The following is a 26,307-nucleotide window of genomic DNA, read 5'->3' as shown; positions in this document are numbered from 1 at the left end:
ACTCTAGCACCACACCCCTTCACCCATGTACCCGATCTGGAAAAATCCCCTACTCCACCAGGGTAATAGCTGCACCATGAAGGAATAGAAATGTTGATAGATTTATTCCCATTTCGGGAGAATTTGAGTGCACTTCTTATGCAGACAAGCAAGAAAAATATCAACTCCTTCTTTCACTATACAATAAGGAATGGTCTATCATCAAAAAATATACTGTTAAAGCCTCCGTCAATGTTGGTAGTTGGGTGAACTCATATAAACTCGTATAAAATATATTTGAGATGGTACTTGGTACTGGACTGGATTCACTGCATTAACACCTACTCATCTTATCGGTATTGGTGAAACTGTAGCAAAGTTGGCACATTTCTACACAGCTGGTAGGAATTTCCCATAATTCAACAGTTCTGGAGCACCACTATTGCCCTGGTAGATAAGATTACTGAAATCTAGGTGTCTAGGGATCCACTTTCATTCCTTCTTGTTTCCAAGTTACTAATAGCTAGAGATTGTATAAAAAACTCTCCCACCATCAAGAGCAATTTTAATACAACATGTCTGGCATATTTCTTCTATTAAACACATAACAATTCTATTGAATAACTCACAGACCAAATACCACAAAACCTGGGACCTCCCCTCCCAATACCATAAATCCCCAACACCAGGCCTGACTTAAAGTTCCCATCAAGGGCTATTCCTTATTTTCTTGAAAGTAAAATAAAACATAAATCTACACTCTATTTTAGCTATACATAAAACACACTTGATCTCCTACCCCCTATCTATCAGGTTTAATCCTTAGACTCTTACAGATTCCATTTAAAATTCACAGTCTGTTTACATTACCCTATTGTTTTGCATACTAAGTTTACATTTTATGTAAAGAGTGTATGAATATTCTCTTGCATATGTTGCTCTACAAAAGTAAAAGTTTTAAAAAAGGAATAGCCTGTGTCTGTGTTGAGTCACACCAGATCACCTGATTGGACTATGTCCTAAGAGGCTGTGAAATGGCAGAATGTATCTGGTATTGGAGAGGCCATGCTGGGTTCAACAACCAACTCTACTAATTTTAAACCAAATTTTGTCACTCCAATTATTCTATGTGACTCAGGGGGTTCCAAATAGGTCTCTGCCTACCTGCATTCTGGGGCAACTGGAAATTTGATTGCATTATCCCTGGTTTCTAGATATGGTATTCTAATGCAAGATTTGAATCAACCACTGTGTGTTATGGTCATCAATAGCAGTAAGATTTCTGGTGGAACTATTTTGTTTCTTGTTATCGCCAAAGCAACTGTCATCGTGCTGGGCTTTCCATGGCTCTGCCTTCAAACTCCAGTTCTCTAATGGCATTCTGCATATTTATATCCTGGAGTCCAGCCTGTTAACATCAATATCTTCAAAATGTTACTCCTTGTACATGTCTACCACTGTGCTGAAATCTGAATGTCTATTACCTTCACAGTATGCTTCCTACTCTGATGTCTTCAATAAGCACAAAGCTGAGAATTTACCTCCCCATTGACTATGGGATCATTGGATTGAAATTCAGCCTGGGAAGATTCCATCTCATGGATGTGTATTCCCACTACCTCTACCCAAGACCCAAGACATGTTTGGAAGCAGGGATGAAGATTGTCCAGTATAAGAGGTTGAAGTAATGAAAGTTTTACTTCAAATAAATAAAGTTAGTATCCCAGCAAAACAATAGCTATCTTACAAATAATAGTACATTGTCTCTGCTGGCTTCAGTCTAAAAGCTTAACACTCTATTCTTCACACTTGATATTTATGGGTTACAAGTTACACAACTAATTAGATATTCATGATATCCTAACACATACATTCCTATTTCTAAGAAAACACAAGATATCATCTCTTAAAGGAACATGCTTTCATTCTCATAATACAAATGCATCAGTTATACCCTAATGCCTGATCTTCATCGGTCGATTCCATTTCAAATTCAAAGAAAAGGGACATCTTGCTTCATTGGAGTATTAGCATAATGAAAGCTCTTTTCATTTTGTCAGCCCTTATCCATATTAAAATGTCCATACAGATCAGATACTTAAGGCGGTCCCTCTAGGTGCTATAGGATTACAACTAAGCACAATAGTTAGAACATACAGTTTTAATCAAGTTGCTGTTGAAGCTGTGAATGTCAGGTTATAGGCTATGCAGTGTCATTCTTAATTCTGATACATGTTGATACATATTATACATACTTATTTTGATTTCTAATACAAATGCCATACAATACATTGTATCTAATTTAATAGCTATGCAATAACACACTTATTATTTTGTTAGTTATTACCTTCTGTGAAAGTCGAATAATTGGGTGAAGTCGTTTCAATTAATAACCATGAATTTAATTTGACTTTATGTGAAAATATGCGAATAGCACGCTACAGCGTGGAATGGCGTATTTAGCAATAACACGTGCGAAAACTTTTGCATACACTTACACTCACACATTCACTTGTTAATAGTTCATCTTAATAAAGTTCCAACACACAGTCTTTTATAATTGAGTGTAATAGATTTAATAGTTTAATGCAATAATGTTAAAACTACTTTGTTGATATCTAAGGTTCAGGATATAGGAAACATATTATGTTTAGTGTCATTCTAACCCACTTTTCACCATCAGACATCCGCTACTATCGGCTAAACGGTCGCATCTTGCGTATGCAAGTTATGGATGATAGAGGAATAATGATAAAAATGATATTGTGTTTGCAATGCAAATAGACCAGTTAAACCAGCTTTTTCGGAGGGAAGACACGTATGCAGCTGTTGGAGAGTTGACCCCCACCTTTGGAGGGTATTGTTTGAACCGACCTATGACCTGCATTATACTGGACTGACCTGAATCCTGAATCTATGGAAACATGCCAAGACATCACTACTTTTTTTTTTATCACAAACTGTATATAAACCAGGCTCTGGGACCACTGTACAGTCTACTCGACCACAAACTTCAGGATTGAATGACTGTATGCTGGATCCAGTGCACTGCGTATGTATCGGCTGTACTTTATTTATTGAATTATTTATTGCATCTTGCTATTAAATCTCTTTGTTCGTTGGAACCAGACAAATCGCAGCGGACAATATTCATTGATAACAACTAGACGGACATAACAATTTGGGGGCTCGAAGCGGTGAGATCACGCTACCGGAAGATTCGCAAAGCCTACGGATTTCGGTTCCTCAGCAAAGTGTGGAGATGAGTCATAATCTGGTAAGAATGTGTTCGAGGCCTGTTTATCATTCTGTGTTGTGAAACTGAATGTCCGTTTTGTGTAATCCAAGGAGCGCTGGTTAGAACCTAGGGACAAGAAAGAAAAAAATCTGTTTCTTTTTATTGTCATTGTGCGATTTAATGCGATTTATTTTGCATAACGTTCCTGTATTGTTGCCACGTGTTTAATCAGTTGTTTGATAGATAGTCCTGTTGTATTTTATAGTATAATCCATTGTTAAAACCTCTGAAAACTTATTACAAACATTTGGAAAAGTATTTTTCTGCACAGAAAACAAAGGTGTAAGTGAATTGTGTGACTGTATGGATAAAATAAAGTTGATACCGGTTGCTGTTTGACGAAAGAGGGTATAAAAGAGAACCGAGGAAGGGTATTCAAAGAAGGTATACTGTGTTTACGAAAGCAGGGTAATTTCGTGATCAATCGCAATTGTAAACGCTAAGTATCTGTATGCCGCGCGGTCGGACCACACGTGTTATATACGTAACTAGTGATTATTTCCGTCAGTTCAGTGGAAAGGGCCTGTGGTAGGAACCTCGCTGAGTACGATGACAATCACGTGTATTGTTTAGTGGTACACAGTGGAGAAGAAGTGAGTCCACCCAGCTTGTTTAATTCGCCCACGGCCACCTCAAATCTCACACCAGAGTTTTTGCCTGAGTTTTTGCATTGCGAAACGTTGGACAATTCCGCGCTAAGCAAACGTGTGAGATGGCCGATGTGACCGACATACAGGTCAAAGCAGGATCAATTCGGTCTGCTAAGTATATAATGGGTAAGAAATATGGTGCGTACACAACGGAGTATTGTGATAAGAGAGTTGAGTGATAAGAGGGTTGAGTGTGTGAAACCGTTTCCCAAGGTTGGTACTTTCGATTCAGAGGTATTAAATACCATTAGAGATAAAAATCTGTTTGGTTAAATCATTAAAACAAAGAGTAAAACACAATGACTATTTAAACCTGTGGCAACAGGAAGGGAACATGTGGCAAGGTAGCGCGTGTGTTCCAGAAGGAAGTGTTGCAAAGTTAAGAGAAGGAAGCGCAAGCATTCCCCTACCGCCATATGCAGACGGGTGCAAAATTACAGCCGATAACAAAAATGCTAAAAATAAATCAAGTAATTTATATCCTCATTAAGTAATTTCAAAGGTAATGTTTCTGAAGACGATGGTGAATCCACTGTTATTTCAGCCATAGCTCATGCAATTAACATACAAGAGGTACCACGCAGACAAGGAAAGGGAACGATCCCACCAGCAGGGGCAGCGGCTGAAATTGGGGAGAGAAGCGTAGATATTAATAGAACATTCATTGTACTGAAACAGTAATTCCAACAAATAATCCAGAATGTAGTGATTTGGTACATCCTGTACGCACAATAGCAGTTCCCAATGGGAAAGCTGACAAAGATGGTGTAGTTCCTATAAAACATGTAGCAATGCATTGTCCATGGACTAGATCTGAGCTGCATTTAATTATGTCTGATTTCCCAGATCCTAGGAAAGAGTTGGCCAAAGAAATTTGTTAAAGATTTAGGTAATGCACATGAGCCAACTAATAAATATTGGCGAGTGGTGTTGAGGGTCTGTTTTCCTCCCAATACTTAGATTGTAAGCTCCCTTGAGCAGGGCCATCTCTCCTCCTGTTTCCTGCACCTTTAACTCTGCTCTCCAGCTACCTTTCCCCCCACCCCTCTGGGGTTCTCCCCGTCATCCGTGCCCTTCCTCTTGGGCTCCGGCGCCTGCCGGTCTTCCCTCCCCTTCTCTCTAGCTGTGCTTTGAGCTTACTGAGTTACTGTGCTTATTGTTTACTGTACCGTGCCGTCCCACCTTGTATTGTACTTGTTTATCCCTGTACGGCGCTACGGACACTGAGTGGCGCCTTAGAAATAAAAATTATTAAAAATAATAATAATAATAATAATAATAATAATACTGACATACAAAATTTTATTAAGGATTGTATGTTGGAGGAAGAGAAATCTTTAACTGATGATGATAATCAGGAAAATTTTAAACTTATAATCTCACAGTTGGCCATATACTTTCCAGTGGTGGTGAACTGGAGCAAAATCTTTACTATCAAACAAAAGGATAGTGAAAATGCGTCAGATTATTTTGCAAGAGCTCTGGTAGCAATGATCCAGTACACAGGGATATCAGTCATAAAGGATGATGTGCATCATAGGGAGGTAGCTGTGACAGTATTAATGGATGATCTCAAGGAAAATCTAAATACTAGGGTACAAACCTCTTTACCTAATTGGAGGGGAATCACAGTAGATGCTCTTAGAGAGTCTGCTGTGGAGCATGATAAAAATATAGGAATGAAGAGAGAGGCACAAAGTGAGAGGTAATGATGGTAAGTATCCAGGCGTTAGAAGGACTACACAAACGACCACAGTATAACAACACATATTAAGGACAAAAGTATAAATAGGGAAGCGCTGATATCAATAGCTATTTACTAAACATATAAAATAAACAATAAAAGCACTTATAAAACAAAAAATTCACATCTAAGGCAATCCGGATTGAAAATAACATCATCTATACACAATAAAATATTAAAGACCCCAGGTCTGAATATCACAAATGGTATATATATTGCACATGTGTGTAGATAGATTCCAAAGACTGACTTAGCCTTGATTTATTCTCAAGGAGTCAGAGTCACGTAGGCACCTATGCCCAAACACTCAGTAGTGTAGATACACAGTATAGATCAGGGGTCCTCAAACTGCGGCCCGCAGGCCACATGCGGTCTGCTGAGGCCATTTATCTGGCCCGCCGGGCATAGCCGGATTAAGGGGCTTTTTTTTTTGTTATAATTTTTTTTTTTTCTAATGTCGGCGGCGGTGGCGGTGTCGGCGGGGGGGGGGGGTGTTTCGGGGCTCCCTTCGTTGGTGGGGGGAGCCTGGTAGTAAAAAAGAAAAAAAAAAAGATACACTACTCACCTCACCACGGCGCTGGCGTCCCTCCTCCTCCTTCCTCTCTGCACTGTTGATACTGAATTACAGGCATGATGTCATCAAGTCACGCTTGTCATTCAGTGAGGAGCAGCGCGGAGAGGAAGCAAGAAGACAGAAGAGATCAGAAGAAAAGAAAAGCTAATAGAAAGGTAAGTAAAAAGAAAAAGGGAATAACGCAAAAAGGCACAGTATGGAGGAAAAGGGGTAGAAGAGGCACAGTATGGAGGAAAAGGGGTAGAAGAGGCACAGTATGGAGGAAAAAGGGGTAGAAGAGGCACAGTATGGAGGAAAAAAGGTAGAAGAGGCACAGTATGGAGGAAAAAGGGGTAGAAGAGGCACAGTATGGAGGAAAAAGGGGTAGAAGAGGCATAGTATGGAGGAAAAAGGGGTAGAAGAGGCACAGTTTGGAGGAAAAAGGGATAGAAGAGGCACAGTATGGAGGAAAAAGGGGTAAAAGAGGCACAGTATGGAGGAAAAAGGGGTAGAAGAGGCACAGTATGGAGGAAAAATGGGTAGAAGAGGCACAGTATGGAGGAAAATAGGTAGAAGAGGCACAGTATGGAGGAAAAAGGGGTAGAAGAGGCACAGTATGGAGGAAAAAGGGGTAGAAGAGGCACAGTATGGAGGAAAAAGGGATAGAGGAGGCAGAGTATGGAGGAAAAAGGGGTAGAAGAGGCACAGTATGGAGGAAAAAGGGGTAGAAGAGGCACAGTATGGAGGAAAAAGGGGTAGAAGAGGCACAGTATGGAGGGAAAAGGGCTAGAAGAAAGGCACAGTATGGAGGAAAAAGGGGTAGAAGAAAGGCACAGTATGGAGGAAAAAGGGGGAAAAGAGAGGCACACTATGGAGGAAAAAGGGGGAGAAGAGAGGCACAGTAAGGAAAAAGGGGGAGAAAAGAGGCACAGTAAGAAAAAAGGGGGAGAAAAGAGGCACAGTAAGGAAAAAGGGGGAGAAGAGAGGCACAGTAAGGAGGAAAAAGGGGGAGAAGAAAGGCACACTATGGAGGAAAAAGAGGGAGAAGAAAGGCACACTATGGAGGAAAAAGGGGGAGAAGAGAGGCACACTATGGAGGAAAAAGGGGGAGAAGAGAGGCACAGTAAGGAAAAAGGGGGAGAGGCACAGCATGGGAAAAAAGGGGGGAGAAAGGCACAGTATAAGAAAAAAAGGGTGAGAGAAACAGCATGAGGAAAAAGGGGGGGAAGAGAGACACAATAGTGGGGACAATTAATTCATTTAAGATGGGGTGGTTTGGGGAGAATGAGGTCCCTTTATTAAATGTGCCTATGAATTATTTAATGGCAGTGACGGTTGCGGGAAATAGGTATATTTCTGAAATGTAAATACTATTAATTTATTGCTGGGGCTGTTTGTAGGGAGGGAAATAGGTTTATTTATTAAATGTGAATACTATTATTTTAATGTTGGGGCTGGAGGAAGGCCTAATTATTAATCATGGGTGGTACTGATTTAACGCCGGGGGTGGCTGTCATTTTCTAAATGTACCCATTTTTTTTCCAAATAGGGTCCCTAACATTCCAGGATCAAGACAAGCCGCAACTAAAGAAACCTGCAGCACAGGTGGTGAAAGTGAGAAGAACAGGTAGGAGAGAGCAGCAAAGTCTGTGAAATGTTGTGATTCTAGTGGGATAATCCCAATTTTTGGTGACTGTTCAATGGTGTACACAACAATGCAGCTTTTTTGTCTGTAGGAGGGTGGCCTGGCCATGCCCAATGATGCATTATCAATGGTATTTTAATTTGCGGTATCATTGCTAGTTTTAATGTGCATTATAAATTTTATTTTTAAAGTGTGATATCATTGCTAGTTTTAGCGTGCGGTATCATTGCTAGTTTTAGTGCACGTTATCAATGGTATTTTTAATGTGTGATATTATTGCTAGTTTTAATGTGTGGTGTCAATACCCATTTTAATGTGGTGTTTTGATGATTGTTTTAAAGTACAGTATTTTAGTTTGTGGAAACAATGATTTTTCTTATGCAGACAACCTAAGCGAGCCCTCTGGGAGAGCTGTAAGTATCATACTGTGGGCTGTAGGTGATGTAATCCAGGATGTGTCACTATGCCCTTAATTTTAGATCTCTGGGGCCCCCCTGTCTTAAGTGCCCTGGGCCCCCCCGAAGCCTTAATCCAGCTCTGCCGCCGGGTGTTTATGCCGCTGCTGCCTGTCTGTCATTTTTTTTACATGAGAAGGACGGTCATTGGTGGAAGAGGGAGAGGGGGGGGGCGGCGGCTGCCGCCGTTTGGCTGGCCGGCTGAAGCGCTGGATCATAGTTTTTGTTTTTACTATAGTCCGGCCCTCCAACGGTCTGAGGGACAGTGAACTGGCCCCTGTTTAAAAAGTTTGAGGACCCCTGGTATAGATGATACGCATGGACTAATTGAAACTGTAAGAGAGATGCCGATGCAAGCGGATTTTCCTCCCATGGAGTTGCCAGCTCAAATAAATACAGTCTTAGGACACTTGTGTCCAATAAAAAAAAGTATCTCAATAAAGACTTAGTTGGATATGCTGATGTCCACGGCTTTCCTCATCTATATGGCTTCCTGCTCTGTGGCAAGCTATCAGTCTTGACTCCGGATGTCTTAGTGAACTGTAATGTGTAGCGAGGAAATGGAGCTCGCAGCGCTGCTGATCAGGGATTCCCGGAAGTGATGTATCACTATTCACCTTACGCGTTTCTCCCTCATCAATGACAGTTTCATCAGAGTTTCATCCCTTTTATATTTTCTACATATTAAGAAGAGCAAAAAAGGGAAGGGGCAATGAGGTGTTTCAAATGTTTTAAAATTGGACATGTAGCAAGAAACTGTCAAGAGAGAACAGATAGAGGGGAACATAGGGGCAATAGAAGATTTGGGCCACCCAGAAGGGGATCACATAGATGCCAACAAGATAGAAGACATACACAATCCTCAGAGATTTCCCAGCAATTGCCTGCACACATCAAAGCAGAAAATGCCTTGCTGGAGATCAGTATCACTAGGGGCTACGTGATATCTGTATCCTACAACCAGTTAGGTTAACTGAGAATCTTAGGGAAGAACCTACAGTGACAGTTGATATATCTGATGTAGCACAAACTTTTCTTGTGGATACAGGGACGGCCAGGTCAGTGATAACTTCTCCTTTGATTCTACAGGTTACTAACAGAACTGTTACAGCTATGGGATAACCAGGAGAGTGCTAGATTACCCTTTGACTCAACCTGCAGAGGTTACTATCGGGCCCCTGCACGCCAAACATTCCTCTCTCTTGGCTGCAGCGGCTCCTACTAACCTACTGGGCAGGGATCTATTGTGTAAAATGGGATGTGCTATTTACTGTACCCCTGATGGTGTATTTCTAGACATACCAGGGAAGGGTGCACATGAGGTACAGGACATATTAGACACCCCACAAAGGTTAATGCTGCACTCTACCATTCAAGAACAAAGTACATCTCAGGTAAAGGAAATGTTATCACAAATATCGGGTTTCCTATGGACCAAAGATGGACAGGACATTGGATTGATGGCAAATGTAGCTCCTGTAATCGTTAATCTGAAAAGTGGCAGGCAAGCTCCAAAAATCCCAAAGTACCCATTAAAACCGGAGGTGTAATTAGAGGTGTATCCTGTTATTAAAAGGCTGCTGCAACAAGGAATGCTAATTCAAACATCCAGCACAGCCAATAGTCCAATTTTCCCAGTGAAGAAGAATGGGGGTGGGGCTACAGATTAGTCCAAGACCTAAGGAGAATTAATAAAGTTGTTGAGAGACAATTCCCCGTTATGCCCAATCCAGCTGTCATCCTTATGCAGATTCCACCATCAGCCAGTCATTTCACTGTCATTGATCGCTGTTCTGCCTTCTTCTCTGTCCCTCTTCATCCTGACTGTCAATATCTTTTTGCATTCTCCTTTTGTGCAATACACATGGACCAGTCTATGCCAGGGGTTCATTGACAGCCCTAGTATTTTCTCCCAGGCCTTACATGACTGTTTGCAATCCTTTCAATCAAGCAATGCGTCTGTTCTAATTCAATATGTAGATGATTTATTGCTATGTTTTGATTAATTTATGTCACCTCTGCATGATACTAAACTGTTGTTGCTCCATGTCTCTCAAACAGGACACAAGGTTGCAAGGGATAAATTACAGCCATGCCAGACCAACGTTAAATACTTGGGACACTGTCTAACCCAGGGGCTAAGACACCTGACAACGGACAGAATACAAGCAATACAAAACATGACCCTGCTGCAGAATCAACAGCAGATCCGTACCTTCTTGGGGATGTGTGGATATTGTAGATCATGGATTCCAGGTTTTTCTATTCTAGCATTGCCATTGCAGGAATTAGACTTATCCTCAAAGCCTGAGCGTGTTACACACACAGAGGAGTCAGAGCAGGCATTCTTTAACCTTAAAGAGAGTCTGACTAAGGCATCTGCTTTGGGAATACCTGATTATGAAAAGACATTTGAGTTGTATTGTACAGAAGCTGATGGTTCTGCGGCAGGGGTCTTGATACAGAAACATGGTGATGCTAGCAAACCGGTAGCATACTACAGTGCACAATTGGAGACTGTGACAAAATGACTCCCAACGTGTTTAAGAAGTGTAGCAGCAACTGCTCTTCTGGTAAGTAAGAGTGAAGACGTAGTATTAGAACATGATTCAACTGTCTATACACCACATGCAGTATCTGCTCTGTTAAATTCAGCTCAAATTAGACATGTCTCTTCAGCAAGGTTCACAAAGTGGGAACTAGCTCTGACGGCACCTGCAAATATCACCATCAATCCAGCTACATATCTACCATATGTGCCTCGAGATGCACAAAGGGTGGAAGGAGAGCTGACTCTGGCTAGAGGTGTATATTGCAGGTATACCGATACACATGATTGTATGGAATATCTGAACTAGACTTTTACTGCGAGACCTAACATAAGTGACACACCTTTAGAAAATGTAGATTTTATGTTTTACATGGATGGGAGTTGTCATAGACAGACAGACACAGGAGAACTATGTACTGGTTACGCTGTTGTAGATTATGAGGATGTTATAGAGCAGGGGTGTCCAACCTTTTAGCTTCCCTGGGCCACATTGGCAGACGATGAGTTGGTTTGGGCCGCACATAAGATACACTAACAATAACGATAAGTGATCATCCAAAAGACCATAGAAAACATAGTTAACACACATATATATATATATATATATATATATATATATATATATATATATGAGAAAAAAAGTGATTATATATATATATATATATATATATATATATATATGTATATATATAGATAGATAACACTTTTTTTTCAAATCCCCCTATACTTACCTTTCAATCGCCCTGTTCAAAAAATCCTCTCTAGTTATTATACTATAATCACTTTTTTGTATTGTTTCGATGCAATATCATTTAAGCCAGGCATTGTATATCAGGGTGCCCTGACCAGGCCTGCGGTACCTAACATATACACCACTGTAACCCCAAATTGTCACCTGTTTTGATAATTACACCACTATGTTAGTTAAGGGATAACAACTTATAATGGGCCAAAGAGAATAATATATAATGCCCCATTAGTAAAAAAAGTAGAAGTATGTAGCAGGGAGATAAGGTCCATGATGCTCTAGGACCAGGTGACTTTTATTCACTTGTCAGCGTCCCTTGAAATAATAAAAAAAATCCCCCTTAACTTACCTTTTAATCGGCTTGTTCTCCTGTCCTCTTCTCTTCTTTTCTCCAATTCTGTGCTGCCGATTGTTCTTCTCGCGCGGGTGTCTCCTCTGTGCTGCGCTCCGCAATGGATGTTGGGCGTGATGACATCACACCCGACATTCACTGCGCGCGCCGCATGGAGGAGGAGACAAGGGAGGGAGCCGGAGTACCAGCTGACGTGACCGCGTGACCACAAGGTAAGTAGTTTCTTTTCTTTTTTTTTGCCGGATTTTTTTTCCATTAAGAGCGCTGCCCCCTTGCCACAACCAAAACTCCTTCTGGGCCACATTTACAGGCGTGCTGGGCCGCATGCGGCCTGCGGGCCACGGGTTGGACAACCCTGTTATAGAGGCTGAACCCCTTGGCCCACCTCACTCAAGTGGCCGAGCTCGTGGCACTAAGGAGAGCGCGTGAGTTGGCAGAGGGTTAATCAGCTAATATATACACTGACTCTAGGTACGCCTTCGGGCTAGTGCATGATTTTGGGGCCCTTTGGCGTCTTAGAAATTTTATGACAGCGGCAGGCACTCCAGTAGCACATTCATATCATATAAAAGGACTCTTGACAGCTATACAGTTACCTAAATCAGTAGCTGTCATCAAATGCAAAGCTCACACATACGATTAAGACCCGGTATCAGTGGGTAATAGCAGGGCAGATGAAGCTGCCAAGTGGGCAGCAGAGTTATCTGTAAATGTACCAACTGGCAAAATGATGGTTTGTCAGATGACGAACACACAGAAATTAATTGAAATGCAAGATTTGTGTTCCCTACAGGAATATGCAGTCTGGAAGGTGAATGGACGTGGTCGAGTCCTCTGGACTCTGGAGAGATAAAGAAGGTAGGCCCGTGGCTCCCAGGGCATATTACCCAGGCCTGGCTTAGGCAGCACATGGTCTGACTCATCTAGATAAAGAAGGTATGTGTAAACTGGTTAGAGTATACAGGTGTGCACCATGCTTTTCTTCTCAAGCCCGTAAGAAGGCAATGTCTTGTCTTACTTGTTTGAGGACAAATGTCGGGAAGAAAATACCAACTGAGCCCTCCCATATCCCTCCTACAGACGGACCTTTTCAGGTAATACAAATTGACTTAATCAAATTACTACCTTGCAGGAATCTCAAATATGTATTACTTTTTACTTATGTGTTTTCTAATTGGGTAGAGCCATTTCCAGCTGCCAATAATACTGCTGTTTTTACTGCTAAGAAAATTGTTCAGGAATTTGTATGCAGATATGGTATCGCTAGAATTATAGAAAGTGATAGGGGTACTCATTTTACTGGTGATATCTTTCAGAACATGTGTAAACTTATGGGAAATCATAGCATACTTCATACTCCTTACCGATCACAAGACAGTGGTAAGGTGGAAAGGGTAAACAGTACCAGTGAGAACAAACTGAGTAAGATAATGTCTGAAACTGGATTGGCGTAGTCAGAAGCTTTTCCACTAGTCCTCCATAGCATCAGAACCACTCCCAGACCTCCACTTAATCTGACCCCCTTTAAAATACCTTTTGGCAGACAACCTCATTTGATCATAGGTCCACAGGATGATTTAAAGTGCAATAATAAATTGACTGTGCAATATCTCATAAAAATGAGCAAACAGCTAAAACATCAAGAACAGAAAATCAAATTGCTGTCACCTGGTGTGCCAGAAACAAACTGTCAAGATGTTGAACCTGGGGAATATGATATGATCCGGAATTTCTTACGCTCAGGTTGTTTAACAGGCCCGTACCAAGTGTTGATGACCAGCACCACATCTCTGAAGGTAGCAGAAAGAGACACTTGGATCCATTTAACTCACAGCAGGAAAGTCAACAATTCAGAGAAGGTACAAGACAAAACCGATACAACACAGATCTGTCACTTGTGAACCTGTTCCGGGAGACCTAAAGACTGCAGCTACTGACATCTGAGCCAAGGACGTTGTACAGACTATTATGCCAGTGGCGGTTTTTATACTCTCTTGTTCAGGATTTTTCTCACTTTTATTCTTTATAGGACATTCTATTTTTGTGATAGAAGACAGATGATGGAGAAAGGATCTGGTAGTGATACTGATGAAGTGGAGTTAGAGGAAAAGTTGTTAAAACAATCAATACAGCCTGTTGCCAAACTCAGTTCAGGGGTGATGAAAAGATCTGCCAGCTCTGGAACTCTAAGATAGTGTGAGGGGCTATTGTCTGAGGAATATTGTATCTGTAAGTACTGTGACTCCCTAGTTGAATATAAGTGCATCCAGTGATGCCAGTCGAATGGTCATCTGGATTTGGGCGGGCATCCTCTAGATGATTATCACTCCCTAGTGGGTAAGGTCTTAAACCGAACCGAGTGCTGGGTGTGCTTTCATGTGCCTCAGGGACAACATAATGTAGGACTAGTACCATTCTCATTAAACATCCCTGAGGGCCTCGAATTACAGGGAGGGAGGTCCATAGACAGGAGATATAATATCAATTGGTCGCCTAGTCTAAAGCTTCACCAATACTCCTTAGATTGGTCTTTGTTATGTATAAATATCTCACATGTAAAGAAACTGGAGAATTTGGAAGCTGATCTACATGATCAGACAATGGCTCGCCACACCGGTATTGATGGGAGACTCTTAAGATCACCAATAACCAGGAATAGTGATGGACATCATAGACGGGGGGATATGAACAAAAATAGGAGAGTATTCTTTGAGAAAATTCCTCTAGGTTATTGACAAAATGTTATCCATGCCGAAACTTGTCTTGAACAGATGGAGACAATAGGCATGGGGACCAGTCACCCGGAACAAACAAGGACTTCCTGATGTGGGACTCATGGTAAAATAGCTTGGAAATGCAGGTCCAATATGTGCTACAGAACAGTCCATGGGTTCCTGTAGTTTAGGACACTCTGCCTTAAAGTGGCCTGGCTCACCACATTCAAGACACTTCAGATTAGACAGCTTTGCACCTGGCCCTCTGTCCGTAGCAGTTTTGCCATTGGGCCCTGTGGCAAGGATTGTCAAACCTGGCTTTTGGCGTGGCAGCGGCTTTGGCACAAATGCAGGTTCTTTAGTCATTTGCTGTAGCGCACAAAACCTTTCTACCACGGTGGCAAGCTCTTCATAAGTTTGTGGGTCTGATTGCAGAACCCACCTTTGCAAATCGCGGTTCAGCCCCCGGATGCAGTGATTTATCGTCAGAACTTCAATAATCCTCAGGCTGCAGCCACTTCTTTAAAATTTTCGAAAGCTCAGCCACTTGCGCTCTGACCGGTTTTTCTTTATCATAGCGCCATTGGTGATAGCGCTGGGCTCTGCCTGGCCCGGAAACTCCAATGCGAGCCAATATCTCAGACTTTAGACACATATAATCAGAGGCCCGTTCCTCATCTAGATCCATATAAGCTCGCTGAGCTTCACCAGTCAGATATGGCGCCAGTCTCTCAGCCCAATCTTTAGGAGGCCATTTTGCCCTTTTTGCAAGTCTCTCGAAAGATACCAGATATGCTTCTACGTCATCAGCTGGTGACATTTTCTGGAGAACAGGACCACGTGGTTCATTTCTGTCATGCCTCACCTGGCTTATCTCTTCTCTTAAGAGCCTTGTGTTTTCCACCTGTGCCTCGGCGACTTGTAGCATCTGAGCTTGCTGCTGTTGCTGCGCAGCGGGCACATTCACGAGGGTTCTCAGTACTTCCTCCATGTTGACGTCTGCGCGGGTTGGGTAGCGGAAAGTTCATTAATAACATCTTCCGAGACCTACTCTATCTCTCAGTCGTTGTCTATCTGGACGACATACTTATATTCTCCAGTGACTTAGAATCCCATCGAAGTCACGTCAAGGAGGTTCTCTCTCGACTACGTTCCAACCACCTTTACTGCAAGCTGGAGAAGTGTGTCTTTGAAGCATCTCAGTTCCACTTCCTGGGATATATTGTGTCCGGTGCTGGTCTTTCCATGGATCCTGGGAAAATGGCTGCCATTCTCAATTGGCCACAACCATTGGGTCTCAAGGCTATCCAACGTTTTATTGGCTTCGCCAATTATTATCGGCACTTTAGCCAGGACTTCTCGACTCTCATTTCTCCTATTACTGCTCTCACCCGCAAGGGAGCAGCAAAATCATGGTCTGCCGAAGCCCTCGGTGCCTTTCAGCCATTAAAGAGGGCATTCTCCTCCGCCCCTATTTTGCTACAACCTGACTTGTCTCGGCCATTCTTTGTTGAAGTTGATGCATCCTCCATTGGCATAGGAGCCATTCTTTCACAGAAAGATTCTGATGGAAAGTTTCATCCCTGTGGTTTCTGCTCCAGAAGATTTTCCCCCAGTGAATTAAACTACAGTAACGGGGATAAAGAATTATTGGCCATCAAAACAGCCCTAGAGGAGTGGAGACATTTGCTTGAGGGGGCTGAGCATCCTGTTACTGTCTACACGGACCACAAGAACTTAACGTACTTGCAAACAGCTCAGTGTCTGAACCCATGTCAGGCCCGCTGGTCCTTGTTCTTTGCCCGTTTTAATCTCATTTTGACCTTTCGACCTGGGGTTAAGAATATCAGGGCAGATGCTCTCTCCCGGTCATTTTATGATAGAGATCTTCAACCCGCCCCCACCCCCAGAACCATCTTGGACCCTACTACCATTGTGGCCCTTACTAGAACCTCAACCAAGGTTCCTCCTCCGGGTCGCTCCTTTTTCACTTCCAGGCTTCGGCCTAAGGCTCTCAAGTGGGCCCATGATTCTCTGTTTGCCGGGCATGCGGGTGTCAAGAAGACATTCTCGTTGATTTCTAGGCATTATTGGTGCCCCTCTATCCGAGCGAACGTTAAGGCCTATGTTGCTGCTTGTGGAATCTGTGCCAGACACAAGACACCTAGGCAGTCTCCTGCAGGACCCTTGGTACCACTTCCTATTCCAGAGAGACCATGGACTAGTATTTCTATGGATTTTGTCACCGATTTACCAGCTAGCCATGGATTCAATACTATCTGGGTGGTAGTGGATAGATTTTCCAAGTTGGCACATTTCATACCTCTCAAGGGACTTCCTTCGGCTTCTATCCTTGCTAACCTCTTCATCAAGGAGATTTTCCGTCTTCACGGCTGCCCCCAGGATATTATCTCGGATAGAGGAGTACAGTTCGTGTCCAAGTTCTGGAGATCATTCTGCAAAGAGTTGGGAGTCAATCTAAAGTTTTCCTCAGGGTATCACTCTCAAACCAACGGCCAAACGGAGAGGGTCAACCAAGACTTGGAACAATTTCTCAGGACCTACTCTTCGGGTAATCAGGCTGAATGGAGTCGTTTCTTGTGTTGGGCAGAATTTGCTCATAATAACCAGGTGCATGTATCTACTGGTTCGTCTCCATTTTTTCTTACCTATGGGTTTCACCCTCTCCTTCCTGAACTTTCCCAACCTGGTTCAGCGCTTCCGGCCGTGCAGAATCTCATTCAGGACTTTTCTCAAATATGGTCTCAGGCGAAGTCCAAATTATTGGAATCCTCCCGACGCTACAAAGCTAGCGCAGATCGTCACCGTAGACCAGTTCCCAGACTTTGAGTTGGGGACAAAGTGTGGTTATCCACAAGGAATTTAAGACTGCGAGTTCCCACCGTGAAGCTCAGACCCCGTTATATCAGACCTTTTTAAATCACTCGAGTTATAAATCCTGTGACATTCAAACTCCTTCTTCCTCCATCACTCAAGATTCACAATGTGTTTCATATTGCTCTACTTAAACCCCTTGTTCTCAACAGATTTGTCAAAAGAACCCCACCCTCGGTCCCAGTAAAGACTGATCATGGGGAGGAATATGAGATCAGTCAGATTCTGGATTTCCGGATCTCCAGGGGTCGCCACCAATATCTTGTTGACTGGAAGGGTTATGGCCCCGAGGAGAGATCTTGGATCGATGTACAAGAGATACATGCCCCTCGCTTTTTGGCCAAATTCAATAAGGAGAGAGAGACGACCTTGCAAGCCCTGAAAAAGAAGAAAGAGGAGAGTACTGTCAGGCGCCGTCTCCGCACTGACACTTGGGGCAGGAGATGGACGCCTGCACCTTCCAAGCAACCACGTCCTGTTGCCTAGCAGCAGGACGCTATCTCTGCTCACCTGTCTGCAGCCAGCATGTGTTACCACCAAAATCTCCCTAACCCTATCAGGAGGCACCTTAGGGTATATAAAGCAGCCTCTGACATATGTCTAATGAATGTAGTGTGTGCGTAGGAGCCACTAAATGAATGTAGTTTGTGTGTGGGGGCCACTAAATGAATGCAGTGTTTGTGTGGGAGCCACTAAATGAATGTAGTGTGTGTGGGGGCCACTAAATGTATGTAGTGTGTGTGTGGGGGCCACTAAATGAATGTAGTGTGTGTGTGTGGGGGCCACTAAATGAATGTAGTGTGTGTGTGTGAAGGCCACTAAATGAATGTAGTGTGTGTGTGTGTGTGGGTGTGGGGGGTACTAAATGAATGTAGTGTGTGTGTGTGTGGTCCACTAAATGAATGTAGTGTTTGTGGGGGGCACTAAATGAATGTAGTGTTTGTGTGGGGGCCACTAAATGAATGTAGTGTGTGTGGGGGCCACTTATTGAATGTAGTGTGTGTGTGTGTGTGTGTGTGTGTGTGTGTGTGTGTGTGTGTGGGCTGGTAAATTAAGTGTAGTGTAAATGTAGTGTGTGTGTCAGGGAGGGGGTTTTAATTTAACTGTGGAGTGCAGGTGGGGGGTAGTTATTGTGCTGTTTTATTTGTGGGGGTGATGGTGGGGCAGTTTAATTTAATACTGGGGCCTATGACTTTAAGATGGAGTGATTGGACCTTTACTTTAATGCTGGGGTGGTTTGGGAGCTATTAATTGATTGTGGGGTTGTTTGGGGAAAATGAGGACTATTTTATTAAATGTGATTATGAATTATTTAATGCCTGGGATTGTTGTGGGAAATTGTTCTATTTATTAACATAAATGCTATTTAATTTATTGCTGGGGTTGTTTGGAGGGAGGGAAATAAGTTTATTTATTACATTTTAATAGTGTTTAAAGCATATAGGTCAGTGTAGGACCTGCATATAATGAGGTACCCTTGACGTTGGGATGCAGGCTTAAGTCTTTTGATCAAAATATGAACTAATACCTCATGTTTTCATTTTGCTAAACACACACAGATATGCAGTTTAAAGGATAAGCGCTGACAAATTTCTTTTTGTTTTGTATACATATATGGGCATTTATATTGCCACGCAGCTGGTACCACATACAATATGGGATGTACCGAGCGCGGGCTTATTGCCAAGCAGCTGGTACCATATATAATGTGGGATATACCGAGCGCGGGCTTATTTTTCTCTTATTTATTAAATGTTTATGCTATTTAATGTCGGGGCTAGTTGGAGGGAAATTTATTTATCAAATGTGAATACTATTATTTTAATATTTTGCATGGAGGGAGACCTAATTATAAAACGTGGGTGCTTTTTTGATTTAACACCGGGGCTGGTTGGAGTTTTCTAAATTTCATGTACCCATTTTTTTTTTCCAAATATTGCCCCCAACATTCCAGGATCCAGACAAGCAGCAACTGATCTAAAGACACCAGCAGCCACAGGTGGTGAAAGTGGCAAGAACAGGTAGGATAGAGCAGGGGGTATATTTACTAAACTGGGGTTTGAACAAGTGGAGATGTTGTCTATAGCAACCAATTAGATTCTAGTAATTATTTGTTTAGTACATTCTACAAAATGACAGCTAGAATCTGATTGGCTGCAACATCTCCACTTTTTCAAACCCGCAGTTTAGTAAATAAACTACCCTTTAAGGATGGGCCGCTACCAGTGTTCTCTCTAAGCTGAGCAATCTGGAAATGAGAGAGTTAAACCTGTATCTTACTAGGAAACATCCTGCAGATTGTGAATGCAAACATTTCGGGTGGAGCCCTCATTAGAGTGACCTTTTAACTCTTTCCTTTCCAGATTGCTCTGCTTAGAGGGAACACTGGCCGCTACTTATGGGCCAGTGCTATGTGCTTGCCCCCCGGGCTAAACTCTGCCAGCCAGCCCCTGTGGCCAGACGCAGGAAACTGAAATCTGCCAGACAGAGGCTCAGTGAGGAAAGTATGGCCTAAACTCCAAATTCAGAAGTGACAACTTCAACAGTGAAATGGCTTTGTATATTGGGGACCTAAAGAACAGTGACTGTGATATAAGCATATTTTAACTCTTTAAAGCCTTGCAGGTCTTCTGGAGACTATAGCAAGGAATAAGACCCTTATTTGGTCAAGGCATTAGTGGGTGCAATTATAGTGGAAAATCTCTAAATGAGTTGTCTGTCGTAGTATTCAAATCCTAGGAATCACAGTGTACAAATGGTTGAAGTTTTATAGGATCCATATGAAGCCCATCTTTTAAAATAATATACTCCAAAAATGCAACTTCAAAAATACTTTTTTTTTTAATTTAGCAAGCAGCCTACTGCCTCTCCAACTCAATTTTACATGCATATGTTTCAGTGAGAAGAAAGTAAACATGTCATTGTGATATTTCACAAGTCTTCTCTAGATATTCTTCAAAGATATTATTAACAAAGTCCTTTAAGATGGTCATGGCATTACATAACCCAAATTAAAGAAAAACAAATAATCATAGTGCCTGTGTCTTGTATTGTAGGCCGCATCCCCTTTAACTTCCGGTGTTATATTTGCAAGATTGTTGTCACAACTGAGGACTCTCTAAGATATGGGTCCCTTTTATTCATTCACCTATTTATGAAATTAACAGAAGAGTATATTTATTCTTAATAGTGATCTTATTATACTCTGAGAGCCAGTGCTAGGATGCAAGCAACATCTTTTTTTTCACACAAAAAATAAATTGCTACAGTAAATTTACATGGTTTAGAAAACATTTTGCTTAAATAATGATGTCACTTTTTTTGCATTGCTTTGGTTTCAGGTTCTGAAAGATCATAGACTTTCCCTTTTGGGGGATGGTTTTTGGTATTAAATCAATGGTACAATCATACAATTTACAGTATGGGATCATAAAGTTCCTGTAGATTCCTTATTAAAACCATCAGAGAAAACCTGATAATGTGCTGGTAAACATTCTAAGGATATGAATGCAATTTGAAAACAATGAATGATGCAGCTTTTATGACAAGCAGAATTCAACTTATAAAATACTAGCAGAATACCCGGCGTTGCCCGGGATTTAAAGAATGTTTATTTACAAAAATCAATCTAAATATTAAACATACATGTAAATATCATGTTAAAATTGGACCAGTAGAAGGTGAAAAGTAAAAATGTCAAACTGTATTTGAACTGTATATGATGGAACGAACCGATAAACAATTACTTCAAAACAGCTTGATAAACTATATTTCTTGTTTCTTCATTTGGGGCAAATACATACAAATTTCTTGGTGATCCAACTCTTGAGCACACAACGTAAAATTGTCCATGAGAAAAGCAAGGTGATTCCAAGTTGACTTCAGCTACATGTAAAGATTGTCCTTGGGCCTTATTGATAGACATGACAAAAGCTAAACGAACTGGAAATTGTAGACGCTTAAATTGAAATGGCATATCAGATGGAATGAGAGGTATGCGTGGAATGAAAGCATTGTCACCTTTTGCACAGCCTGTCAAAATAGTTGCTTCAATGACATGAGAATTGAGCTTTTGCACTACTAATCTTGTACCGTTACAAAGTCTTGGAGGATTTAAATTTCTGAGAAGCATAATGGGTGATCCAATCTTCAGTACCAGGTTATGCGGTGGCATTCCGGGAGGTTGTAAAGAGTTTAAAAATCCAGTAGGATAGTGCACAGCCTCATTTTCTTCAACAACGGTATCTATTGATTTGTATAATATGGCTTCTCCAGGCAACTCTTCTTGAATCTTTAAGTTGATGTTGTTTACACAATTATTTTAGTTACTGGATGAAGCGGCATTAAACCATTCCCAATATTTAACAAATGATCATCAAACTGACCGTCCATTGTGTTGCCATGCAGAGAAACTCTCATATTTGTGGTTAGTCGCAAAGTGCGAACATGCCTCCAAAGATGTGATGATTTAAGGCATGCATTAATTTCATCCGCCATTGTTCCTTTTGGAATGACCGGCAATGTTTGTCGAAAATCTCTAGCCAATACAACAGTGACTCCACCCATTAGTAAATCATTGCCTCTTAAAAATTGAAGTGTTTGATTGAGGGCCTGTAAAGCATTTTTGTGTGACATGGTGCATTCATCCCATACAATGACCTGACATTCCTGCAGAATCTGTGCTTTTTCTGTTCGTTTAGTGATATTGCAGACGGGAGTTTCACTTCAGGCCAGATTAAGCGGTAACTTGAAAGCTGAATGTGCTGTTCTTCCACCAGGGAGCAAAGTTGCAGCAATTCTAGAAGAGGCCACAGCAATAGCTATCTTGGAATGTACTCGAATTTTAGCAAGTAACAACTTGATGAGAAACGTCTTACCCGTTCTTCCGGGTGCATCCAGAAAAAATGTATTTCCCCTTTTTTTTGGAACTTCTTCCAAGACATTGTTCCAGACATTCCAGAGTTATGGTCGTTTTGGATGATTTTTAGGTGTTACCCCCCTCGACACCCCCACCCTTAGGAGTGCTAGGGGTGTCTTGCCCCCACAATATTTGTTGTCAGACTGTAAGTCATATGTGTACCAGGTTTGGTGTAAATTGTTCCAGACATTCCAGAGTTATGGTTGTTTTCGATGATTTTTAGGTGTTACCCCCCTCGCCACCCCCACCCTTAGGAGTGCTAGGGGTGTCTTGCCCCCACAATATTTGTTGTAAAACTGTAAGTCATATGTGTACCAGGTTTGGTGTAAATTGTTCCAGACATTACAGAGTTATGGTCGTTTTGGATGATTTTTAGGTGTTACCCCCCTCGCCACCTCCACCCTTAGGAGTGCTAGAGGTGTCTTGCCCCCACAATATTTGTTGTCAGACTGTAAGTCATATGTGTACCAGGTTTGGTGTAAATTGTTCCAGTCATTCCAGAGTTATGGTTGTTTTCGATGATTTTAGGTGTTACCCTCCTTGCCACCCCCACCCCGTAATGAATTTCAATTCTAAATTTTTTTAGTTGCCTCCGTCATGTTTTCATACACCCCTTATGCAAAATTTCATGATCTTCGCTTGAAAAATGTGGATTTGTATAGAAAGACAGACAGAAGGACAGAAGGACAAATTTTCTCTTTTATATATTAGACTAGCAGAATACCCGGCATTGCCCGGGATGTTTATTTACAAAAATCAATCTAAATATTAAACATACATGTAAATATCATGTTAAAATTGGACCAGTAAAAGGTGAAAAGTGAAAATGTCAAACTGTATTTAAACTGTATATGATGGAGCGAACCGATAAACAATTACTTCAAAACAGCTTGATAAACTATATTTCTCGTTTCTTCATTTGGGGCAAATACATACAAATTTCTTTGTGATCCAACTCTTGAGCACACAACGTAAAACTGTCCATGCGAAAAACAAGGTGATTCCAAGTTGACTCCAGCTACATGTAAAGATTGTCCTTGGGCCTTATTGATAGACATGGCAAAAGCTAAACGAACTGGAAATTGTAGACGCTTAAATTGAAATGGCAGAGTTATGGTTGTTTTCGATGATTTTTAGGTGTTACCCCCCTCACCACCCCCACCCTTAGGAGTGCTAGGAGTGTCTTGCCCCCACAATATTTGTTGTCAGACTGTAAGTCATATGTGTACCAGGTTTGGTGTAAATTGTTCCAGACATTTCAGAGTTATGGTCGTTTTCGATGATTTTTAGGTGTTCCCCCCCTCGCCACCCCCACCCTTAGGAGTGCTAGGGGTGTCTTGCCCCACAATATTTGTTGTCAGACTGTAAGTCATATGTGTACCAGGTTTGGTGTAAATTGTTCCAGACATTCCAGAGTTATGGTCGTTTTCGATAATTTTTAGGTGTTACCCCCCTCGCCAACCCCACTCTTAGGAGTGCTAGGGGTGTCTTGCCCCACAATATTTGTTGTCAGACTGTAAGTCATATGTGTACCAGGTTTGGTGTAAATTGTTCCAGACATTCCAGAGTTATGGTCGTTTTCGATAATTTTTAGGTGTTACCCCCCTTGCCACCCCCACCCCGTAATGAATTTCAATTTTAATTTTTTTTAGTTGCCTCCGTCATATTTTAATACACTCGTATGCAAAATTTCATGATCTTCGCTTGAAAAATGTGGATTTGTAAAGAAAGACAGACAGAAGGACAAATTTTCTCTTTTATATATTAGATAGTAATAGCTCAATAACCATAATAGCCATAACAAGGTTATGACATTGAAGGCAAAATTAAAATGGCGAATTAATCAAACTCAAATAAACAAATAAATGCCACAGGTGGTGTGATTCTAATTATTTTTAAAAGCTTTGCTCTTATTGGGACAAAGTAACTAAAGGGGGAGATGCTCTGCACAGGGATTAGAAGAAAACATCCACATGCAATGTATGTCAAGATATAAATCTATAGCGTATAGCTTGTGGGGGTGCTGGTCCTGTTATATTTGGACAGAACGAATAATGAACAGAGGCTCATGTTAGAAGGACAAATTAGCACTCCTTATGTTAATTAAAATATAACTTTTAATGATTATTGTTTAATAATGACATCCTCCCGGAAAACAAAGTGAAATGTATTAAAATAACTTACAAATACACACATACACACGTGTGATAAAAACAAAAACACCAACTGATAGGGATCTATTATATAAGGAAATAGTCTGATGGATACAAAAAGTATCTTGTATAAAACCTTTTTTAGCAAACCATTTACTGGTCACCACTGTAACAAATGTAGTAGGCAGATAACGGAGTAAGGTACTGGATCTTAGTGAACTTAATAAGGGGAACCCCCTAGCTCAAAAAGGTCTTAGCTTGTGTGATGCTATTGGTAAATTTTAAATACAAGGCTTATTCTGGATTATTGACAGTATGAAGCACTACACCATAGCGCATCTATACTGAGGCTGGTGTGCTTCCTGCACTGTGTAATATTGTCAGCAATAATAAAGGCAGATAGCTCATTGCCAGTAATGGCTCTCTATTACCAGAAAAATTCCCTGATATAAAACAATTGACAGTCTCTATAGTAGACACTGTTCACAGCAGTTATACATTTAGGTGCATCTATGATAAGGCTGGTGTAATTCCTGCAATGTATGACCTTGTAGTGCTTCATACTGTCAATAATCCAGAATAAGCCTTGTATTTAAAACTTACCAATAGCATCACACAAGCTAAGACCTTTTTGAGCTAGGGGGTTCCCCTTATTAAATTCACTAAGATCCAGTACCTTACTCCGTTATCTGCCTGCTACATTTGTTACAGTGGTGACTAGAAGGCTTGTAACACCAACACAATAAGAGACACGGTTCTCAATTACTCTTCAAATCATTTTTGTCTTCTTACCAACCACCACTTACCAGTAAATGGTTTGCTAAAAAAGGTTTTATACAAGATACTTTTTGTATCCATCAGACTATTTCCTTATATAATAGATCCCTATCAGTTGGTGTTTTTGTTTTTATCACACGTGTGTATGTGTGTATTTGTAAGTTATTTTAATATATTTCACCTTGTTTTCCGGGAGGATGTCATTATTAAACAATAATCATTAAAAGTTATATTTTAATTAACATAAGGAGTGCTAATTTGTCCTTCTAACATGAGCCTCTGTTCATTATTCGTTCTGTCCTCTTATTGGGACACCAAGGGGTTCATGTAGAGTGGGATGAACATATGTTTGTGCAAAATATGCATTTCCATACTGTGCATTTATACATACGCACCAATAATGCTCATATGTATGTATGCAGATTAAAATGCATCATTACGACTTAGGAAGACTTTGACACATACAAATATATATATCTGTCAAGGTGTGTGTTTCTTGTGGGTGATAGAGGGTTGGTGCAACAAGATGCAGTCATGATGATGATCAGCAGCAATCACCTCTGGTTGGCTGTTTGCATCTTGATCTGGCCCACTGATAGTATTTAATTCATGAGTGTGGCTGCTGTATAATATGAAGTTGTGTCCATCTGTTTGCATTAGTTAATCGATATTTAATGTGAATTGCTTCAGAAAAGAAGATAGGGGATAACAACAGATGTTAGTATTTAATTTATTTTATTTAATTTTGTGTTTTGTATTTGTCTTTGTTTTCTATTATGTTTTACTTTCACATTTAGCAATGACACTGTCCAGTCTAGTCTTGCTTATGTCTTATGTTAATGAAACTTAATTTCATTATTATATTGTATTAAAAA

This window comes from Mixophyes fleayi, chromosome 2 (genome assembly GCF_038048845.1).
Source record: "Mixophyes fleayi isolate aMixFle1 chromosome 2, aMixFle1.hap1, whole genome shotgun sequence".
Lineage (NCBI taxonomy): Eukaryota > Metazoa > Chordata > Amphibia > Anura > Limnodynastidae > Mixophyes > Mixophyes fleayi.
Note: the sequence above shows the minus strand (reverse complement) of the source record.